This window comes from Aethalodelphis obliquidens, unplaced genomic scaffold (genome assembly GCF_003676395.1).
Source record: "Aethalodelphis obliquidens isolate GAN/ISIS:26980383/991018 unplaced genomic scaffold, ASM367639v1 scaffold9, whole genome shotgun sequence".
In the NCBI taxonomy this organism is placed as follows: Eukaryota; Metazoa; Chordata; class Mammalia; order Artiodactyla; family Delphinidae; genus Aethalodelphis; species Aethalodelphis obliquidens.
In genome coordinates this window covers 16,388,937-16,400,779 of record NW_020837953.1, presented here as the reverse complement: position 1 = coordinate 16,400,779, position 11,843 = coordinate 16,388,937, and positions in this window count along the sequence as shown.

Genomic DNA, 11,843 nt, shown 5'->3' with positions numbered 1-11,843 from the left:
ATAAATAAATGAAGCAATGAGATCAAGAGCCAAGTTCAGAGGCCCCTGTCTAGTTCTGAGCCTCAGTTTCCCCATCTGTAAAATAAAGATAATGGCCTGCAGAATTTCTAGGGCCTCACTCACCTCTGAAATTTTCTGGCTGAATAAAGTTAGAATGAGCTTAGACTCCTCATCTCCTCACTCCCAGACCAGGACCACATCTGCTTCTTTTACTCAGAGCTGCCTTCCAGCTGTCCCCTGAGCATCTGAGGCCCAGCCACCAGGGCACATGATCAGTAGAGTCCCTTCCCTTCCTCACAGACCTAGCCACACCAACTAGAGCCATCCCGACCCCGACCCCGGCACACACATAGCCTCCCCAGCTGACATCCCAGCTCTGCAAAGGTCATCTTGCTTCTGGGGAAGTTAGCTCTTCGTTCCTACCTCCCCTCCTTCCCTTCCTCTTCTCCACTGTCTCATTTCACCGTTGAGCATCTAATCTATGCCAGGTCTTTTTTCTATTGTCTATAGATTAAAAGATGGTTAAGAAATGGTCCCCACCCACAAGAAACTCACAACTCAATCATTCATTCATTCATTCCTTTGCTTCCATTCTCTGCCTGGAACTCTTTTAAGGCGCATCTCAAATTTCATTTCTTTGGTTAAACCTTCTCTTTTTCCACTCCTCAAAACACACACCCAGAATGAATCACTCCCTCCTCTGAGCTCTCAGATGACCTAGTCTGGGCATCCAGGAGAGCCGTGATCACCCTCAGTCTTGTGTCAAAAGGAGGTGGGTTCTTGTGTTCAGCCTGAACTGGGAATTCCCTCAGGCATAGGGTTACTAGACTTAGCAAATAAAAATACAGGACGTCCCGGTAAATTTGAATTCTAGAAAATCGATGAATAAGTTTTAACATAAGTATATCCTGTGTAATAGTTGAGACATATTTATACGAAAAAATTATTCATTATTTATGTGAAATTCAACTGGGCATCCTGTATTTTATCTGGCAACCCTACTGAAGCAACCATCTTAGTCATCACTGGCATGGCCCTTTATCTCTCTAAAAGCTAATTTGACCCTCCCTAAGCACCAGAGGAAAGAAGAAGCAGGGAGAAAGCTGTGGCCTTAAGCTAAAGAAGTCCTTCCTACAATCAGAGTTTACATGGATAGACAGGGATGTTTCTAGATGAATAGGGTTCCTCAACACTGTGCCTGTTAGCAGAGGCCAGGGGAGCATTGGCTGGGGAGAGCGGCAAGGGAGGGAGTTTAGGTATCCCAGTGGGTGCACTAGGCAACCTGCAGGCCCCTTCCTAGCACCGTGTGCTCTGGTTACCATCAGGGACAGGGTGGGGACAGAGTTCAGGCTCCCAGTGGGCCCCCAAGTCAGCATAGCCAGTGCTAAACCCACGTGTGGTTGTGTATTGGGGGTACACGATTTGCAGGGCATTTTGGAGGGGAAGAGCTCAGAATCTGTTATACTCACAGAGGCCAATGAGGTTATCCAAGTGAGAGGGAGTGAGACCTGAACTGGGAGAATGTAGATTCCAGGAATATTGAAGCAGAATGGAGAGGACTTGGTGGTTAAATGAATGTGGGAAGGGGAGTAAGGCCAGGGAGGGGGCCGAGGGCGAGGCGAAGGTTACTGGCTTGGGTGACCAGGTGAATGCAGGTGTCTTTCACTGAGAAGAGCACTGCTGAAGAGGGCGGGGAGGGGAAAGTGAAGAAGCTGAAGTATTCAATTCTGGATTGTAGAGTTTCAGATTTTTGTGGGACATTCAGGCATTTATGTCCATTAGGCATTTGGATATAGGGGTCTGAAGAATACGGGAGGGATCTGGCATAGAGAAATGGATTCTGGAGTCGGCAGGGCACAGGTGGGAGTGATGGCCATAAGAATGAACAAGATCATCCCAAATGCAGAGGGAGGAGAGGAGAGGCCATGGAAAGAAGCATGGGGAAAAGTGAAGAACTGGGAGAGGATGCCACCCTGGCAGTCATCCAGGTCCTTTTCTGTCTTTCCCACTAAACTGTGAGCGCCTCAGTTTCAGGGACTAGATCGGATTATATTCTGTGTCCCCACCACTCTGCACTAAGCCTGGTTCAGTGAAGACATCAATGTTTGTTGAATGACTGCAGGAAAGAATCCCCTTTCTCCCTCTTTTCTTCCTTCTCCCGCTTTGGGGAGTGTGAAAGCAGTGAGGCTAAGGTAGAGACAGAGAGGGCCCTGGATACTCTGGCTGATGGTGTGGTTAAACAAGACCTGCTTCACTAACGTGTGAAATGAAGTGATCAAGGTTTGATTGCACAGAGCATTGATTGCGTCCTGATAGATTTCCGAGAGGGGCAGCAGGCTGGGGAGGTGCCGTGCACAGCCACAGCCTCTGGAACTGCAAAGCTGAGTGATGTTCATGGGCTCTGAGACCCTCAGGCTCACCCTTCCTCTAGGCCAAGAAGCCCTAGGAGGTAGCAGCCGGCTTGGGGTGGAGGACTGGGACAAGGCATTTCCCTCCACATATAGCCCGGCTTATATGTCTGTCTCTTCTTCCCTTACCAGGTAAGAAAAAGGCAGCAGCACTGTTTGACAGCCAGGCCCCTATTTGCCCCATCTGCCAGGTCCTGCTGAGGCCCAGCGAGCTGCAGGAGCATATGGAACAAGAACTGGAACAGCTGGCGCAGCTGCCTGCCAGGTAAGCCACCTGATGGGGAGCCTGCCCGCCGGAGGCCTCCACTCGGGGTTCTGGACAACAGGTCCCAGCCTTTTGGCACAAAGCAAGGCCCTGCTGCCATTCTCCACTCTGCTTTCAATCCTCAGCTCCACCAGCGGAATGGTGCTGCCTTTCTCTTCTTGCTCTGGTTTTGGAGATGTGAGGAGAGTGAGCCTCAGCCTCAAAAGGGCACAAGAGGAGCTGGAAAGGGGAGGAGCCTCAGGGCAGGGTTACGGAAGCAGGGCCCGGGCCTGGCAGCTCCCCCAGAAGTGCAGCCTGGGGTTGCCATCCACCTTCTCTATGAATCTCAAGGTCTGAAAGGTGACAATTTTGAGAACGTGCTCAGGCGTGTCCCCCCTGCTCCACCCCACCTCCCTTGTCCCTGCCTGAAGGACTGAGCAGAGCCTCCTCCCGGGCCTTGTGGAGGAGCTATGGTTGTTAAAGGCAGCAGAGGAGGTGTGTAGCAAATTACCCCAAAGCTTAGCAGTTTAAAGCAACCATTTCATGATGCTTGTGGAATCTGTGGGGTCAGGAATTCAGACAGAGCACAGAGGGGGTGGCTTATGTCTGCTTCATGATATCTGGGGCCCCAGCTGGGAAGACATGGTGGCTGGAAGCTGGGATCGCCTGGCTGCTTCATTCACACATCTGGTGGTTGATGTTGGCTGTCAGCTAGGACTTCAGCTGGGGCCGTAACCAAAGCACCTACACATGGCTTCTCCTTATGGCCTGTGCTTCCTCATAGCATGGCAGCTTAGGGCTCGAAAGCAAATGTTCCAGTCAACGAGATGGAAGCTGGACCACCATTTATAACTTAGCCTCAGAAATCACTTAACATCACTTCTGCTGTCCTCTCTTGGTTGAGGCAGTATTAGCCCACCCAGATTTTAGGGGCAAGGACATATACCCCACCTTTTGATGGAGAAGTGGCAAGCTTCTATTACAGAAGAGCATGTGGGATGGGAGACATGGTCATGGCCATCTTTGGGGGAAAGGGGAATACAGTCTGTTCCACTACTCCCAATCCCACCCCTTGTTCAGTTCAAGTCACCAGACTTGACTGATCTTCCTTCCTCTACCCTCTCACCTAATCCCCCGTGCAGGGTGTAGGGGACCAAAGGTGAATCAGAAATGGTCCCATGTAAGTTGGTGCAGCCAATATGGAAAACAGTATGGAGGTTCCTCAGAAAACTAAAAATAGAGCTACCATATGATCCAGCAATCCCACTCCTGGGCATATACCCAGCCAAAAGTGTAATTCAAAAAGATACATGCACCCCCATGTTCACAGTGGAACTATTCACAATAGCCAAAACATGGAAACAACCTAAATGTCCATCAACAGATGAATGGATAAAGAAGATGTGGTACATATATACAATGGAATACTACTCAGCCATAAAAAAACCAACGAAATAATGCTGTTTGCAGCAACATGGATGGACCTAGAGATTATCATACTAAGTGAAGTCAGAAAAAGAAAGACAAATACCATATGATATCACTTATATGTGGAATCTAAAATATGGCACAAATGAACCTATCTACAAAACAGAAACAGACTCACAGACATAGAGATCAGACTTTTGGTTGCCAAGGGGGAGTGGGGGGGGAGTGGGGGAGGGAGAGGGATGGACTGGGAGTTTGGGGTTGGTAGATGCATACTATTACATTTAGAATGGATAAACAACAAGGTCCTACTGCACAGGGAACTATACCCAATCTCCTGGGATAAACCATAATGGAAAAGAATATAAAAAAACATGTTTCGGGCTTCCCTGGTGGCCTAGTGGTTGAGAGTCCACCTGCTGATGCAGGGGACATGGGTTCGTGCCCCGGTCCGGGAAGATCCCACATGCTGCGGAGCGGCTGGGCCCGTGAGCCAAGGCCGCTGAGCCTGCGCGTCCGGAGCCTGTGCTCCACAACTGGAGAGGCCACAACAGTGAGAGGCCCGCGTACCGCAAAAAAAAAAAAACATGTCTCTATGTGTATAACTGAGTCACTCTGATGTACAGCGGAGATTGGCACAGCATTGTAAATCAACTACACTTCCATTTAAAAAAAGAAGAAAGAAAGAAATGGTCCCACCCTCAGGAGCTCATAATAGCAGAGTAAGGAGAGCCAAGCACTAGAAACCCTGAGGGATGGAGACTGCTCTACAGGAAGAACAGGAGCTGTGGGAGCATTGAGGAGGCAGCAAACCCAGCTCAGAGCAGAGAAGGCCTCCTAAGGGAGGTGAGGCCTGGGCTGAATTTTGAAGGCCAAAATACTAGTTGCTGTGTTACAAATTCCTCCAAAAATCCATGGCTTAAAACCGCAAACACTTAATATTTTGGTTTCTGTGGGTCATCAATTCAGACACAGCTTAGTTGGGTAATTGTGGGTAGTTGGGGGTAGTTGTGGCTTCTGGCTCAGTCTCTCATGAGGCTGCAGCCAGGATGTCAGCCAAGGCTGCAGTCATCTGAAGGTTTGACGGGGGCTGCAGCATCCGTTCCCAGGTTGGCTCACTCGCATGGCTGTTGGCAGGAGGCCTTAGTTCCTCAACGTGCAGGTCTCTCCACAGGGCTGCTTGAGTTTCCCTGTGACATGGCAGTTGACTTCCCACAGAGGAAGTGATCCAAGAGAAAGACTAGAGGGGAAGCCACAATGCTTTTTATGATCTAGTCTGGGAAGTCATACACTATGGCTTCTAATGTATTCTATTCTACTCACTAGAAGCAGGTCACCAAGTACAGCCCACACTCAACAGAGGAGAATCAAACACTATAAGCTGTTGAAGGAGAGAGCACCAAAGAATTTGTGGGAATACTTAAAACTACCACAGAAGACTATAATAATGATGATAATAATAATCCTGGTGAACACCGTGTGCCAAGAACTTTATATTATGTCAACTTATTTAACCTTCACAACAACCACTGAGCTAGGTAAAAATTATTAACTCCATTTTACAGATGAGGAAACTGAGGTCAGAGAGGTTAAGTGACTTCTCTAAGGTTGCACAGCCTGTGAAGTGGTAAAGATTCAAACCCAATCAATCTGACTCTAGAACCCATGCTTTTAACCACTCCCGCCTCCCTCACACACACACACACACAGACACACACACACACACACACACACACACACACACGCAGGACCAGCCTAGAACAGGCAGGGAGTGAAAGAAACACTCTTCTGCAATTGAGTTCCATACCTTGGCTATCCAGGAGTGTTTCTGGGTAATTTGCTCCCAGTAGAGGACTTCTCAACAGGAACTAAGAATAGAGGCAGAGATGGAGGGACCCGCAGAGCCTTGTAATCGCAGTGCACCCCTAAGGGTCTGGAGAATGAGGGCCAAAGCTCTCTTTCTGCCTCTTCCTTGGGGGCCACGCTACAGCCTAGTCCTTGTGGCCCCATCCCTGCACTGCCCAGGGCATCCACTTCTGCCCACAGAAGTGTTCCACCCCCACCCGTGACCCTGCACCAAACACTCCTCCCTCACGTCCTCTCAGAGCATCCCCTACGTCCACACCCTTCGGCCCACGTCCATTCCCTCACCCGGAGCCTTCACATCTGCCCCGCCCCTCACCGCCATGTCTTGCGTGCCCCACTTCTGTGCCCCTCTCGTCCAGGCCCAGCCCAGCACCCCCTAACCCTTGGCACGTCCCCCCCTCCTCAACCCGGTGTCTGACAGCCGGACAGCGGGATCTGCACAGCAAGTGAAATTCCCGTCGGATCGATAAAGCCGAAGCGCTGGCGGCGACGGGTCGATGGTTTTATCTGTCTCGGCCCCGCGCGCCCGGCGCGCTGACAGTCCGACCGGCCGGCAAAGGCGTTCAAGGGCAGCCGCGCCCTCCGCCCCCTCCTCTCTTCTCTCCCCCCCACCTCCCTGCAGCCGCTGCACCCACCGGACTGCAGGCTGGACCGGTCCGCCGCCGCCCTTGTGATTTATCTGGATTTTTAATTGGAAAAAATTTGCGACTTAATTGATTTCAGGAACTTGCCAATTAACATTGTAATTGGGTGCGCGATAAATTCCCAAGGAGCGTGTCATCTCCCTCCGGGCTGAGGGCCGTGGCGCCTGGGTAGCTCGGGGAAGGACCCAGCCTTGGATGCCCTTGCCCCGCCCCTGCCCGCTCTCTAGGAGGCAGGAGAGGAGAAGTGGAGGTTGGGAGAGGATGTGGCACCCGGGCTCCCTCCCTCCTCCTCTTCCCGCCATCAGCGCCGAGCTTTAAGCAGGTATTTCACAGATGGGGAAACCGAGTCCTGCAGGAGGGCAAAGCTTGTGTGTGCATCACTCAGAGAGTTCTGGTCAGAGCCCAGATGAGGGCATCCCCATCCACGGCATGTGGCCAGCAGTTTCTTCCCCAGCTCTCCAATTCTCCCTTTCTGTTCCCTTCTCTCTGCTCCCCTCCCTTTCTTTCCTTTCCTCTCCTCTCCAATTGTCCCCTCCCCTCTCTTACCCTGCCTTTGCCTCCTTTGCCCTCCTTCCCTTCCCTCAGCCTAGCCAGCTCCTGAGTCTGGATGCTGCTGCCAGGGTGCCTCTCCATCACCCTCCCACATGGCTGGTCCCAGAGGAGCTCTTCTGGGTGGGCCTGGTTTGTGCTCTGCCCCCTTCTGCCCAACAGCACAGAGCAGGCTGCTATTTTAGACACACCCAAGGGCTCACACAGAGGAGCAGGGACCTTCCAGCTCCCAAACTAGGGCTGGCTGTTTTTCACAGACACAGGCGCAAATGTATGTCCACAACATACAGGCACACGCACACAGCCCCATTCCAACACACATAGATGTGCTCACACCTAACCCCTAAAAGAACCACTTCCCACATATGCTCATTCCCACAGGCACAAGGGCACACAGACACAGGAAGAAGAGTCAGAACTCCCATTGGCAAAGCACTTACACTTTTCAAAGCACTTTTCCATTAGAGATCAGAGGCTGTGCCCACACACCCTCCGTCACCCCATCTTCTACCATTCCCCCTTTCAGTCCTGCATAGGAACTCCAATAGGCCCCAGGACTCGGCTACCTAGAATGAGAAGGGCAAAGTTAGACTGAGGACAGACAGTGGAGAGCCTTCGATGCTGGAGGGTGGTCTTGGAGGTAATGGGGGAATTAGAACATCAGTGAGCTGGAGAAGCCTATCAGAGAGCTGAGCTGTAGGAGAATCACTCTGGAGGCCAGTGTGGGACATGATTTGGGGGTAGAAGCAGGGAAGCAAGTGAGGAGGTTAGGCAGGGTCCAGGGGACATGTTGTGAAGCTGATCTAGGACAATGGCAGTGGCAGTGGGAACAGAGAAGGAATAATGAGAGACTGGTGGGGGGGAGAAGCAAGAGAACTTAGCTGATTACTTGTGGGGTACTTACTAGGAAGAGCTTTCTGACTTGGGTCACAGGAAGAGTGATGATGGCAGAGGAGCAGGTATCTGAAGGAAGGAGGGGACAGCGGACAGAGCTCTGGGCACGCTAAGCTTTCTCTAGGATGGTGATAGGGTGGAGACGACGTGTACAGACAGACAGGCAGGAAAATAGATGGGGGCTGAAGGCTGAAGGGTAGGTCGGGGAGTGGCCCCCAGTCTTCTCTGTGGCCTTCAAACAGGAGTTTCCACCCAGAGAGAGGAAAGAGCCTTGGATGCAGGAAGATTGCACAGAGCTGAAAGGAGGGCTTGGCTTGGTGGGGCCTGAGCTCAGAGACCTTTTCCTGGAGGCTTCCCTACTTTGAGATCTGGCCTGTAGGCTGGGAAGCAGGATCTCTGGTCAGTGCTTTAAAGGGGCTGGAAGGAGCCAGAGGGAGGCTGGGTGACTCTAGATGGGAGGCGGGGTGTGGAGATGGCAGTGCCCCCACCCCCACTTAAGCCTTATTTAAGGCCTGCCTGGGTGTTTGGTTGGGTAATGAACTAGATAAACAATTCCCCAAATAGATTAAAACGAAGTGTAACTTACAAAGGCGGCTGGTGATGATGGTTTATTCCCGGGCAGCACACCATTTCTTTATTTCCAGGGATAATTCAGTGTAAATCACCTTAATTAAAAGTGTCAGCCCAGCCCATGAATATTGTACTTAGGAACGCGTTTCCTGGGTCCCAGTTATAATTTAAAACCCATGGTTCACTAGGCAGCGAGTGACTAAGAAGGGAGGAAATCGTTGGGGGCGGGCTGTGGAAACAGGGAGGGACGAAGGCAGAGCAGAGTGGATGGGCTGGGCAGGAGCCCGGCTTCCAGCAGCTCAGGGCTCGGACTCTCTTCTCCAAGGTGGGCCCTTCGCCAGACTCCTGTGTCTGGGGGAACCAAGCACACTTGGAGGTAAGCAGGTTGCTGGAGGAAAGGTAGGGCAGTGGGGCGCTTGCTCAGGGAGAGGGAAGGAGTCTGGCATAGTACCAATCCAACTCGAGGAAAGGGGAAGAGGATTGCCAGGAAAAGATCCGTAGGACTGGCAAAGGGAGAGGCTGGACATCCTGGCCCTAAACATCTCCATTTCTATTCACCAGCGCAGTAAACTAAAGCCCAGAGTCAGAAGTACACTCCCCAAAGTGAAGAGAGAAAAAGAACTCAGAGCTCAGCCCTCCATCCTAACCCCTGAGTGTCTTTAGGAGGCTGTGTGGCCAACCGAAAAGCAGCACTTTGGACTCCGTCAGACATGAACTCAAATCCCAAACCCTGCATGGGCTGTGTGAGCAGAGAGGTGTCACGTAGCCTGCTAGTCAACTTTGTAAAGTTTTTGTGAAGATTTAAAGAGATGACACATCTAAAGTTCCTAGCCCATGCCTGTCATGTGTGGTGGGCACACAATAATTGTTCATTCTTTCCTCTTCTGTTTCACCCTGATCTTGCTCGGATAACACTCAGACTTCAGTCCAGGGGTCTGGCGAGAACAGTGTCATACAGTAGATGCCTCAGTTCTGCACCCGTTAAGTCCAGGAATGGGGCTGGCACAACGGTGACGTCAGCACTTGTTGACTGAGTGAAGGAAAGATAAAAGTAACAAACTCGCACCTAGCAGTTCCTCAAAAGCAGCTCAGTTTCCTCTCTGTATCCCTGGTGCCTGGATCAGGAGCAGGACCATGGGGACCATTTATAAACAAAATGGCACTGACTGGAACCCAGTCTGGTGGTCCTCTCCTGCCTGTGATGCCCCCACTGTGTGATCAGACAGGCAGACGGCTGTTTTTTGTTGTTGTTTGTTTTTTCAACATTTTGGCCATGTCCCGTGGCGTGTGGGACCTTAGTTCCCCGACCAGGGATTGAACCTGCGCCCCCTGCAGTGGAAGCTCGAATCTTAACCACTGGACTACGAGGGAAGTCCCCAGACAGCTGTTTTTACACTCAGATCTTAGCCTCAGCCTGCTGCTGCCAAGCCTTCTGGACCCTGCACTGTGATGTACGTGTCTGCTTGTGTGGGTGTGTATCCATGTGTGTCTACATTTGTGGGTGCACGTGTCAGGTGTGTGTTGGCGCACGTGGGTGTCTGTGCATGCTTGTGTGGATGTGGGCACAGCTCTTCATCCAGGCCTGGGTGACAGTTGTGAATGTGTTTTTAAGGACACATCTCTGGGAACAGGACTCTGTGTGCCTGCACCTCTTCGTGCATGTCTGAGCCTCCAGGTGTGACCACACGTTGACAGAATTATAGACAATGGATATGTGTGTATCTGCCTTTACACCAGGGTTTCTCAACCTCAGCACTACTGACATTTGGGGCTGGATAATTTTTTGTTGTGAGGGTCTATCCAGTACCCTGCAGGATGGTTAATCCCCTCTACCCACTCCATGCCAGTAGAAAACTCCCCGCCCCCACTTCTGACAATCAAAAATGTCTCCACACGGGGCTTCCCTGGTGGCGCAGTGATTGAGGGTCCACCTGCTGATGCAGGGGACACGGGTTCGTGCCCCGGTCCGGGAAGATCCCACATGCCGTGGACCGGCTAGGCCCATGAGCCACGGCCGCTGAGCCTGCGCGTCCGGAGCCTGTGCTCCGCAACGCGAGAGGCCACAACAGTGAGAGACCCACGTACTGCAAAAAAAAAAAAAAAAAAAATGTCTCCACATGTTGCCAATTGTCCCCTGGGGGGGCAAAATGGCCCTGGGTGAGAACTCTTACTTTATCCAAATCTGCCTATGCCTTTGCTCACATGTTGGGTGTGTCTATACCTGACCCAGTGTGTGTTCCCTGTGTATACACCACCCGTGTGTGCCTGGTGTATCTGCCCTGGGGGTGCGTCTTTTGTGCTGTGTGGATCTCTTGGGTGTGCTCTACCTGTACACCTTGTATGTGCATCTGTGTGGGGACCCTACGTGAATTGGCTGTATTGCCTCCTGTGTGTATCAGCCAGCGCCTCTGTGTGCATGTAATATTTCTGTGCGCGTGATAGCACGTAAGTGAACGTGTGAGCACAGATGTGGTGAGCACAGTCGGGGTGGCAGGGAGGGAGGGCCAGGAACAGGGATATTAATGTTTCTGAAGTGGATCTGATTTGATACGTCTTGTTCCATTGTCAGCATCTGTTTAGCGGGGATTTGTAATACTTCGTGGCTCTGGATCACTCATGCTTAGCGCAGGATTTGGCCTTGCATACCAATTTTGTTATTAAACACAGTCCTCGCCTCCCCCACAGCCCATCCATCACCTCCCACCCCTGCTCCCCCCACTCTGAGCCGCCCACCGTATTTCAGGGCCCAGCTACCGCCCACCTGCCGCGCCTGATGCCGGAGGGCCTGGGGCTGACAAATTGAATCAGGGGGAGATCATTCCTGGCCTAACGCAGTTTGCAGCATGTTGGAGGGAGAATTGACAAGAGCCATGTCAGTTCTATCACCCCAATCCCATAGGAGCTAAGAGCAGGCTGAGGACTGGGTTGGAAGGAAGGGGGCAGGACAGGAAGAATCCTCAGGGCTGATAGGAGCAGTCAGGTAAAGCCCCTTTCCTCAGATCCACGAGACAGCCTACCATGCCTAGTGTCAGTACCCCTGCCCAGGAGCCCACTCTGGCCCCTGATGGAGGCTGAGTGAGGCAGGGCCAGCTGGGGCTGAATGGGCTGGGTGGAGCTTGGCTGTGGGGGGCTGGGCTAGGCTGGCTATGTCTTCTCTCCTTGGGATCTTCTTCCTATTCTACTCTTACACGCCCTGGGCAGCAAGTGGAATGGTCACCCTGTTCTCTTCTTTCTTGGCAG